Below are 11,312 nucleotides of genomic sequence, written 5' to 3' on the forward strand. Positions count from 1 at the left end.
AGAAACAGGGCTTCCCAGGGGAAGAGCCAGTCTTCAGTGAGAGAGAGAAATGTGGGGCAGATGGTGTCATGTACCTCAAAGAAGCAGAAGGTTTTGAGGGAGAAAGAAAGAGAAATCGTTTAGGAATGGAGTCTTGTGCCTTCCTCTTTCTCGCAAACAGGACACATCCGAGGAAGGTGATGCTCCACCACTCGGAGCAGGGAGAGTTCTCCTGAGCTTCCTCACCCCACCCACCACACTCAGTTCTACTCCTGCCTGTTCTGACAGGCTCTCCAATAATAAAGGAGTAAATAAGGGAGACACGGCTGCTAGATGAAGGTGGAATGACAAATTCAGTGACCTAGCTAACAGTAAAAATTTTCCTCCTGAGTTTTCCAGACCGTCTTCTAAGTAAACTCTCATTTGGAAGAAAGAGGAAGATCACCTTACGTAAATTCCCCATTCAGTCAGTATAATATTTCCATTTTGGAACTGCTATGTACTACTCAAATAAGTCAGGTATGTGGTGGGTGTTGGTGGGAGGACCTTCCAAGAGTTTGATATATGAAGTAACTGATTTTCCTGATAACCTGCACGCTTTATAAATGAGCAGTTGAACTCTCTGCCAAATTTCAGTCCTAAATCAAGATCCAGTGATTCAATTGTGCATTTATAAAAGTGAAGGGAGACAGCATGACCCATGGGAGCTAGGAGCCTGTTTATTGCCATGGGAATTACAACGCAGGAGAGCACAGGAAAGAAAAGAAAAAGCCATCAGGTACTGGGAGGCACTCAAGCTAGAGGCATCACTGAATATGCATGCTGTAAATAAAATATTTTGCATAGTAAAAAACAAACAGAAATCAGAAGAAACCAACCTAAGTCTTCTGAATCACATCTTATTTGTTCAAGTGTCCTTTCTTCCACTTACGCCAAAGAGTGTTGCCTCCTAAATTCTGACCCCACCCTCCAAACTTTGAGGAGGATATTCTTGAAAGTTTTAGCCGATGTTTCCCAAATCCTGTTCCAAGGAATAATGTCAGGTTGGCTGCCTCAAAGTCTCCTCAGGAGCTTTGGAAAAATAGAGACTCTAGAGTCCTGTCCCAGAAATCCTTATTCGGTAGGCCCTAGGTATGGCCCAGGAGTCTGTAATTCAAAACAGATTTGCCCAGCTGACTGTGATAACCAGCCAGATGGAAGAATCACTACCCTAGACTTATTAACGAGTAGTACCAATGAGTAATTTTAGTTTGTAATAAAATATATCGAATTAATAAAATTAGTAATTTTAACTTCCGTTCCTCCTGGCTGTTCTATTTCAAGGATGATTTCAAGGATGATCCCATCAAGAAATGGCTGTGATGAACTCTTACCATCCCTCAGCCACCACCAGGGAAGGCAGAACACCAGGTTACGGCAACACGGGTCCGTGTGCCTTACTTTACGCAACACAACAGAACAGACCCACCAGTGCCCTTTCTCTTTTCAGAGTGATGATGGTACATGGCTGCTCAGACAAATTGATTTTCTGATTTCCAAGGACTCTTGATTCACTCAGCAAGATCAAGATTTCATGTTCATCTCAACCACATAGGACCCAAATAGATATAATCACCTCCTTGACTGTGGTGATGATTCAAACAATAATTGAGAGTGGAAATTCCATTGATAATTCAAAGGTTCTTTCATAGATACCGTTAGAAACTCTAGCTCAAGATAAATAGATGTCCAGCATACTCATGAACAGCTTGACCCTTAACATAATTGTTTTATAAAATATAAGCACAAATATTTCTTAAATTAACAAATTACCTTTTATAAGTGATTTTAAATATAAATTAGTGACCAAATTCATCAATCAAGGATTATGAGTATATATTTGAGTGTGTCATCTAAAGCTCCAACAGTTGTATTTTTCATGTCTTACAGAGCAAATGAATGGTTTGCTTTCCATTAAGTGTAGTGTTACATTCATGGCCCTGTACTCCTCGGGTAATCACCATGTGTCGATACCTAAGTTAATTAGGCATATAGACTCAATTGATTGGAGGATTTGGGGAGTGCTGTTGAAGTTACTTAGTTGTTCCTCAATATTTGTGCCTTATTTTTTAGTAACAGAGCTTCTGGTTTCCAAGAAACGACGGAGCCACTCAGAATAAAGAGCGCCAGGGGTCAGTAGCCAGATGACTAAAGGGCCACCCCGTCAGATGAGTGGGGGAGTGGGTGCAGCTTCCAGTAACGGCCTTCAGGGGATGGAGCGTCCCTTCCTTTCCCCTTCCTCCTTCCAGCTGGAGAGTTCCAGGGTGGCAAGCCAGGTGTCCGGCTAGCAGAGTATGAGGAAGGCGTCTCCTGGTGTCCTGTTGTCCATCTATAGATAAAATTAACAGTTGTCTGGAGCAAGTAACCCAAGCCAGTGGCTTTTGATAAGTCCAGAGGTGAGTTACCTCCACAGTGAATGTCTGTCTGCTGGAGTGCAACGCGGAGTGGAGAGCTGATGTATTTGATGAAAGGCGCTCCATGGATGTAAACTATTATTGTGCACTATTACTAATGGAAGTGGGTGGTAGCAAAGACAGATTCTTAGAGGCAACTGGCTATAGACTCTCTTGTTTTTTAATAACATATGTGTCAGCCAAACAGACATATGCCTTAACAGCTTTTAATTATTTCTACTGTTTGCTTACTTCCCTGAATTAAACATGGCTCTGATCGTTTGCATATTCATCTGAAATCTCCATGCCCTGATCCTCAGGAATCACTTCTTTAATAATCGCTGCCAGGTCTGTGGGGATTTTTGTGAAAACAATCAGCCTTTCTTTAAGCTGAAACCGTTCCATTTACCTTGAAGTTCTTTTTTTTTTTTTTTTTTTTTTCCTACTCATAGTTTCTGCTGATCTTTCCTGGCAGAAGGGAAGTTTCGGTTGCTCCCGCACTGACTTGTTTTCTTACCTGCGGTTCAAGTATAACCCTGTTTTATGGCCGGCCCCCAGCAGTGCCACAGCTCGAGGTGTGTCTCTGGGCAGAGGAAGTTGTCCCTGGGACTTGAGCACTAAGTCTGGTTATTTCATAGGGGATTTTGGAAAGGGCTCATAGCATTTACTATGACTATGCTGGTTTGAATTTAATGGAAGGTATGTGTCACTGGGGAAGGACAAGAGATGTCTCATGTGGTTTCCCACTGAGTTGCATCAGGGTAACCCGAAAGACCAATTCTGAGGCCACCCCACAGCAGCGAGGTGCTCAGCCTAGTGTTTCCCGTTGAACAAGCACGGATCTGAACAGCAAAGGAAAACCTGGCCTTGCTGCCTCAGCTGAGAAATGCCATATATGGAACCTGCAAGACTCTCCGTGAGTAACCGAGACTCGCGGTGAGATGTGTAATGCATCAACCTGGTAAAGGGGCCCCCAAGCCAAGGGGAAGCAGCAAGGACAGAGGAGGCATCTTGAGATTCTTTTTTCAGGACACCTGAGAAGGGCAGGCGGACCGCCAAGCAGCCGGGAGGGAGCAACCCGTTGCATAGTTTTCAGAGTGTGTCAAATGCTCGTCCTATCCAGGCACATCTCTTCCCATCCAGCAGGGGTATGTCACATGTCCCTTGGGCTTTCGTGGACGATCCGGCGGTGCTGTGAGTGCCGCCCCAGGATGCTTGCTCACATCACTACGTGTGCACACACAGCTGGGGCTTCCAGCCAGCCGGCTCCCCTGCTCTGACTTGTCACCGCTTTCCTCCTCTAGACAAGCACAGAGCAAGTGCTAGACTCTGAGCAAGAGGGCTTTTATGCAAATTAGAGCTGTCAGAAGAGATACAGGATGCCCAGTTAAAGCTGAAGTTCAGGTAAACCCCAGGGTTTTTAGTGTTATGTCCCAAGTCTTCATTACCGCTTGTTTACCTGAAGTTGAAGTTTAAGTGGACATCGCGTATTATTTATTTGCTAAATCTGGCAACCTTCATCCAAATTCAATTTCTGCCACCGACTAAAACACAGCATTTAATGTTGGAGGCTCTCAGTTTCTTTGTGGCCAGAAGGCAGGGGGTGAGGCTGCGGTGAGAGGGGAAAGAGACAGGTACTAGCACTCACCTCCCACTATCTGGCTCTGTGCTCATCAGTGCAATGTATGTTCATTTGGCAGATTCTTATTTTAAATCTCCTGTGTGCCGAGCAGTGTCTTCTGCAGAAGTCATCAAAGACGAATAAGATGTGGGTCTCAGCAATTAATTACAGCAGTCCCATTTTACCTTTTTAGTAATCCTGTGACACAATAGTTATTTCTATTCTACACACGAGGAAAATGAAACGCAGAGAATTGGTCGCAGGACAAGTTGCTAAGGGAGTTGGATATTGATGTGATTCCAAAGCTGAACACTTTCCCTTATTCCGTTCTGCTTCCAAATAGCTCTCAAATGACAAGGCAGAATGGAGTCTTAGCACCAAAAGCACTACGACTCTGTGATGGGTAACTGCCCTGTTTCTTCTTCCCTGTGAATGCTTCACAGCTTGCTGGTATTCCATTTTAAGGGAGCTCTTTTTAATCATGCTGTGTCCAAATGCCACACTATGAAATGTCACCAGAGAACGTGTTATCAGTAAGACAACTGGAGTCTTTTTTCTCTTGCTGACCTTCCCCCTGCAATCATCCTTAGATGGGATTCGGGGAGTTTTAGGAAGGGCTGAGCCCATGGGGAGAGGAGAGGATGTTTGTTGAGCACATTGCTTGGAATAAAAATAGCTGAACGCTTAATGATATCTTTTTTAGGTCATGTCAAAATGTCCCTGGGCTCAACGGTGGTAGCAAAAGAGTTGTATGAAAACATTGTGCTTGCCCAGCTGAAGTGATGATGAGTTTATTCCTAATCATTCACGTGCCACCTTCTGAAGAGAGGCTCTACCCTTCTGGAGGGTATGACCAGAAACTGCAAAAGGGGCCAGAGCTCCCCCACACATCAACTGACCTATAGCTCCCTGAAGGGACTTCTATGATTGTGTGCAGTCTTAAAGGTTGTCCTTATGATGCAAATGTTTTGCTGGTTTGGTGTTTATTTATATATTTTTAAAAATAGCTGCTTACAGTTCAAAAATGTGAAGATTTCTACAAAGCTTATCAGGAAAAGACTAGTATCCCAACATCCTCCCCAATTTCTCAGAGTAACCAATCTCAATTTGTTTTGTGTGTTTGTTTCCATTTTTTAAAAATAAAATGGTTATATTGCTACTTTTCAGTTTTTTAGATTAAGGCAGAATCTAGGAACTAGCCACTCTGGAAACCAGGGTTTAGATTTCTTTCACCATACTATTCAAGCATCTAAAAGCACCCTAACTATCCGCCTTCCTAATATAATGAATTTTGGTTTTATCAATCTTCTCTGTTTCTGTTGTTATAATTATGTGAACACTATCCACAGGTAAGGCAGGTCGTATAATGACCTTTCTTTTCCTGTACATTTTATTATCCTGTTTCTAACAATAATTATCTCCACTTTCATTGCTTAGCTATCTATACTTCCCACAAATTTAACCCCAAACACTATGCTCATTGTCTAAATCTCCTCCCAACTGTGTCAGATGTATCAGGTATCTTGTCAGTTTTGGCTTTTTGAAGGACACCTCCTGGAGCCCTCTGATCTGCCCCAGTACACACTGGCCATGCTCTGTGCCTGGTCACCTTTAGGTTCCCTCACCAGCATCCTTGTTTTTGATCTATGCCTCCTTTCTTTTATGGGGAGTATATTCTTCAGTACTTCTTCAGAGAGGATTCTTGAAGATAAATACTGAGAATTTACATATTTAAACATGAATATATGTTTATTGTAATCTCATTCTTAATCAACAGTTGGGCTGGGTATAAAATTCCAGGTTCAAGGTCACTTTCCTTTGGGATTTTGAGGGTATTTTTCTATCATCATTCAGCTTCCACTGTTTTGGTTGAGAACTTTGAATATTTTCCACCATTGTTGCTTTATGTTGACCTGATTGTTTTCTCTATGGAAGCTAGTAGGATTTTCTCTTTGCTCCAAGTGTGATATCCATATTAATATTGTAAACATAGTTAAGACTTACTTACTTAATAAATATGCAGTTATGTCAACCATTTGCTGGACATTGTGCTAGATGCCAGGGAGTCCCTGAAAACAGGACAGACTCTAAGCAGCACTGGGACTTCAAAGAGGCACAGTGTAGTGAGAACCAGAGATGAAGCTTTCCAACTCAGACATTTTTGTGGATTTAGACAAGTACTAGGAATCTGCAGAGAATGTTGGCTCTTATAGTTATAGCTGCATACTTTGCATTTGCAAAAGCCACTTCCTGCTAACACATACACTTGGATAAAAACCAGTGTGAAATAGGGAAATATGGATCAGCTATGCCAGCCATAAAGCAAGGCTTGGCAAGCCAGATTACAAGAGAGTTTCCTAATATCAAGGAGGCAAATGATACAAAACAAAAACAAAACAAAACAAAACAAAAAACCCTTTTGCCCTTATCTTATGACTACAAACTAAGACATAAATTCGACATTGATGAAAGAAAATAATGGTAGGATCTAATTTTGCAAGGTCATTTCTCTTAATTGTTTATCGATATTTTCTTCCAGAGTTGAATACAATTCTCAACAATAACCGGGAATGCTTCTTCTTCATTACTTCATTATTAGAGTAAGTATCTGCTGATGCCAATAGGAAGCAAAGTCATAAACACCTAGTTACATAGATAGAACCCCGTAGGCACCCCTATCTCCAAAGCCAAAGCTTCTAGACATATTAATAAACCCAGTGAGGGAGGTAATGCTAGAACATTTAGCCCACCTTGTGACTCATCAGCTTGTCCACCAGGAGTAAATTTTTTTCCCAGTTAAAAATAGGAGACACAGTTGGGGAAATATGAAATTTTGAAATTACTGTGATGGGGGAAGAGTTAACCATGAAAATAAAAGTGTAAAAAGAGAAAACCTGAGGTTAACCTGAGACATTCCACTGGATGGGAGTGGGGGGTGCCAAATGCAGCATTGGAAGAGAGCAAGGAATCCAGACAATCCTCATAGCCTCAGTTTTTAAACTACTCAAAGGTTCGCACACATCCGAATCTCCGAAGGGGCTTGTTAAGGAACTTAAATGCCTGGCTCTTATCCCAGACATGCTCTATCAGAAGTCGACACTTTGGGGCTTTTGGAGAGCTCAGTCAGTACAGCATGCAATTCTTGATCTTGGGGTCATGAGTTCAAGCCCCACATTGGGCATAGAGCTTCTTTAAAAAAAAAAAAAAAAAACAGAAATCTGCATTTTAATACACTCCCCAGGTAATCCAGGTAAGTACCGAAGTTTGGTAATGAATGATTGATCTTGACTTACTGGTGGGAGGAAACAGAGACAAATACACCACCTGCCTGGAGGGGAACAGCAGAGGAAGGGAGTTTCCATACCACATCTGTGGCTCCTGTTCAAACAACATTAAGGACCAGCATCCAGTTTTTTCCTTGTTTCCTATCTCCCCCTATCCCCACAGATAGACTTTAGGATGCCACGCTCTTATTTCTTCCCAATGTAAAGCTGCTCTCAAAATTCATTTTTTAAAGATTTATTTGAGAGAGACAGTACATGTGAGTGGGGAGAGGGGCAGGGGGAGAGGATCTTCAAGCAGTCTCCCTCAGGGGGGAGCCCGATGCAAGGCTCAATCTCACCTCCCATGAGATCATGACCTGAGCTGAAACCAAAAGTCGGATGTTCAACTGATTGAGCCACCCAGGTGCCCTGAAAAGGATTTTTACCTAATGACAGGAGGTACATGTATAACTTTCTATTAGAAAACTTGGGAGAGGGGTGCCTGGGTGGCTCAGTCAGTTAAGCATCTGCCTTTGGCTCGGGTCATGATCTCAGGGTCCTGGGATCAAGCCCCGCATCGGGATCCCTGCTCAGTGGGGAGCCTGCTTCTCCCACTGCCTGCCACTCCCCCTGCTTGTGTTCTCTCTCTGTCAAATAAATAAATAAAATCTTTTTTAAAAAGGACGAGAAGAGAAAGAAAAGAAAAGAAAGAAAAGAAAAGAGAAGATAAAAGAAAAGAAAAGAAAAGAAAGAAAAAAGGAAACCTGGAAGATTTTGACCTGGGCCTGAAATGGTAGGATGGGGTTGACCTACAGCCATATAACAAGTTGAAAGATGTCCCCTTGTGGCTACCAGTCCTCTAGGCTAGATGGCAGATAAGCCACTGTCCTCCCTCCCCTAAAGCCCAGGGGACTGGAGACCCAGGTAGTTCCATATAGCCCACCAGATGTGCTGGGTGCTGAAACTAGGTCCATGGGTAGACATTCCACAGTAACAGCTCTCCCTTGTGCATCCTCCACTCACTGCAGACCTGTGAAGACAAGAAGGTCACATCACAGCTCTGCCCAGGGTCTTGCCAGTATGCTAGTTGGCAGTGATGAAAATCCAACTCAAACTACCTTAACCAGAAATGGGATTTGATTCCTCTGTGACTGGGAGAGCTAGAAATGGAGCTGGCCTGGCTCTTTGGGGAATGAGGTATCTCTGGTCTTGACCTCCCTCCTTCTTTTGTCCCTGTGGCTGAAGAGGCTGGTTTTCTGCATGTTTTGGGGTGGGACCAGCTCTGCACAACTTGCCTCAGCCTGACACCTCCACCAGATGGAGAGCACAGGCCTTTCTCAGTGGCCATTCCTACAGTCCCAGGGAAGGCCGAGGACTGCTGCACTGTGGTCACTTGCCCACTTTTGGGCCAACCATTATGTCTGGAAAGAACATAGAATTGGCCAGTCCTTGAGAATATGCCACCCATGAGTTTGAGGTGGTAGCTTTACTGAGAACCCCCGCAGGACTGAGAGAGGCAATTCCCCAAATTAAGAGGTGAGAGTAGCAGAAGATGAGGAAAAGAAGCAGGTACAAATATCCATCACTGTCATTTGCTGACTTTGTGACTTCTGCAAATGAATGAATTCCTCTAGGCCACCTAGGGTTGTTATAAGAATTAAATAAGATAAATTATGTCAAACCCTTGGCACACAGCAGATAATCAATACATAGTTATTATTACCGCCAACCACTTTCTTTCTTAAGAATTTACAAGCCATGGAAGTATATAAGTTTAATTAAACCCAACTTTATTTATATGACTGAAAATCCCCAGTAATTCTAATGTAATCATGTTACAAGAAGGTGTTGGAGGCAAGACTCGAACCTACCTTGCGAGCTAAACGGCAAGTAAATCAGTCCAATTGGCCTCTTGTCCAATAACACTGTTATGTATCAGAGGCACAATGCATATTTTTTTAAAAAATTAAACCTGGAGAAGATTCATTGCACTAATCTAGTCTAATAGTCCTATATCATAGATTAGGGCATTGGCCGGAGAGATAGAGAGGGAGGTCTAGGACCCCAGACATTGTCAGAGGCAAACTGAGCCCTAGAATCAGGATTGCTCATCAAGCAGGACTGCCGGCTCCCCACTGCTCCCCCTTCAACCTCCTGAGCTGCTCGCCAGGCCAGGACAGGAGGGTGGACATAAGGTACGTAGGGCCAGCCACTCAGGTCATTTCAGTCACCTCATCCACAAGGTGACCACGAAGGTCAGTCAGAGGAGAATGTAGCTGCAGGCTTGAAAAAACTCAGCAGCCTCTGGCCTCAGGGCAGCTGGTCTTCCACGGAAACCAATGTCTGCCCTGACTGGTGCCGGCAGGCTAGCAGCCCCTTCCCTTGCATGATGTTCTCCCAGCCCGCTCCTCCTCCAAGATCTCCATCCTGCGGCGGGGCCAACCCCAAGGCACTCCCGGCTCCCTCACTTCTGAAAGAATGCAAAATGTGCCCTGTCTGCTGGTCTCCAGCCTCTCTCTCCCTAAAGCCTCACCAACTTCCGCCCTGATCCCTAAATCCACTGAGCTCATTTGCTTTATTCCTACAAAATTCTTCCTCCCATAAAACAGAGTCCCTTCTGAATTCCCTCTTGAATCAATGCAACATACAGAAAATATATATATATATATAATGTGCAGGCAAAATGCAGCAAAGGACCCTGCATGAGACCCTGGGACACAGAAAAGGAGATTGATTTGAGTTAACCGGTTCTACAAATCTGTTACAGGTATGCTGCTTCTGCCCACCTAAAAAAGACCAACCTACTGCTATTGGGTCACCCCAATTATTTCAGGGCACCCTGCTTGCCTTTGGTGATAACGTGAGGTACTGCAGCTTCTCCAGACCACAGGCTTCTGACAATAGAATTACCTGAGGATAGCTTCACCTTGAACACCCCCAGGGCCAGGTGGGAGAAAATTTCCCAGATGCTCAGGTGTGCCAGTGTGCAGCCAAGTTTGGGAACCACCATCCTAAGACACATGTCCACTCAACTCTCCATTATTAAATGCTTTGTGCACAGTTGACTTCTGCTTCCATTCTCCAGCTCAGTGGTTTGCAAACTTGAGCATATATTGGAATTCATGGGAAGGCTGGTTAAAATGGATTTAGGGGCCTCCATCACAAGGTTCTGATTCTGTAGTCCAGGGTGGAACCAGAAGTTTGCATATCTGGTAAGTTCCCAGAAGATGGGAGGCTGCTGGTTGGGTGCTACAGTTTGGGACCTGTCCCTGGCCCCTTTTCTCTGGTTGGCCACATAATTGCCTAGGAGGGAAGGTCCTAATGAGGGAAAAGACGTGAAACAGATCCTGAATTTCCCTTGGTTACCTTAAGCATACATTGGCAGTTATCCTGCTAACATTGTAGTTGTAGCGTTGGCTAAATTAGATTAGATGAGGTGAGTGTTGAGAACGCCATTGATTATTCTCATGGACTTTAGAATCAGAACTACCAGAGTTTGAATCCTGATTCTAGAACTACGGGTTTTATAACCATAGGCACATTGGCATTCCCCCCTCCACCTGCCCAAATCTCAATTTTAGAGTTATAATGTCGGGATGAAAATGCACCCCAGAGGTATGATCACATAAAGTTAAATGAGATAAATTGAGTGCAATGCACAGCACATAAGAGGTGCTTTGTAAATGTGTGATGGGTAACTCCAATCAACGAAAGAAAGTTGCCAGGGAAAACATCATCGGGCCCACTCTTGCTGAATCAGGACCCGTAAGGATCTTAAACAGTAAATGCTTCCTACAAGGTGTCAGAAGAGATTTCCAATCAGAGGCATGGAAGTCTGGAAGTTCATGTTACGATACTAAATACTTAAATTAGGGAATATACAGAAAATAAATATAATGCAGTCCAGGTGCTATAGGAGGGTGTGTGGTTAGGGATGGGATGGGAGGCTGGGAAGGCAGGTTTAGTGGCTTTGAGATGGGCCTTCTACATGATGGGGGAATTTGGGCTTCATGATGT

General features: G+C 43.8%; 1 long non-coding RNA gene across 2 annotated transcripts; it reads left to right on the plus strand.

The window, feature by feature from the left end:
* The first annotated feature begins 3,235 nt into the window (after window positions 1–3,235).
* Window positions 3,236–10,264, plus strand: LOC144382087 (uncharacterized). 2 transcript variants are annotated; one of them, XR_013448489.1, is made up of 4 exons: window positions 3,236–3,327; window positions 6,572–6,632; window positions 7,978–8,088; window positions 10,063–10,264. It is a non-coding gene; the product is annotated as an uncharacterized LOC144382087 (long non-coding RNA). The 2 variants fall into 2 exon arrangements; XR_013448488.1 differs by lacking the exon at window positions 10,063–10,264 and having other exon boundaries at window positions 7,978–8,871.
* Window positions 10,265–11,312: the final 1,048 nt, after the last annotated feature.

The sequence above is a fragment of the Halichoerus grypus genome, chromosome 6, assembly GCF_964656455.1.
Source record: "Halichoerus grypus chromosome 6, mHalGry1.hap1.1, whole genome shotgun sequence".
Taxonomy (NCBI): Eukaryota; Metazoa; Chordata; class Mammalia; order Carnivora; family Phocidae; genus Halichoerus; species Halichoerus grypus.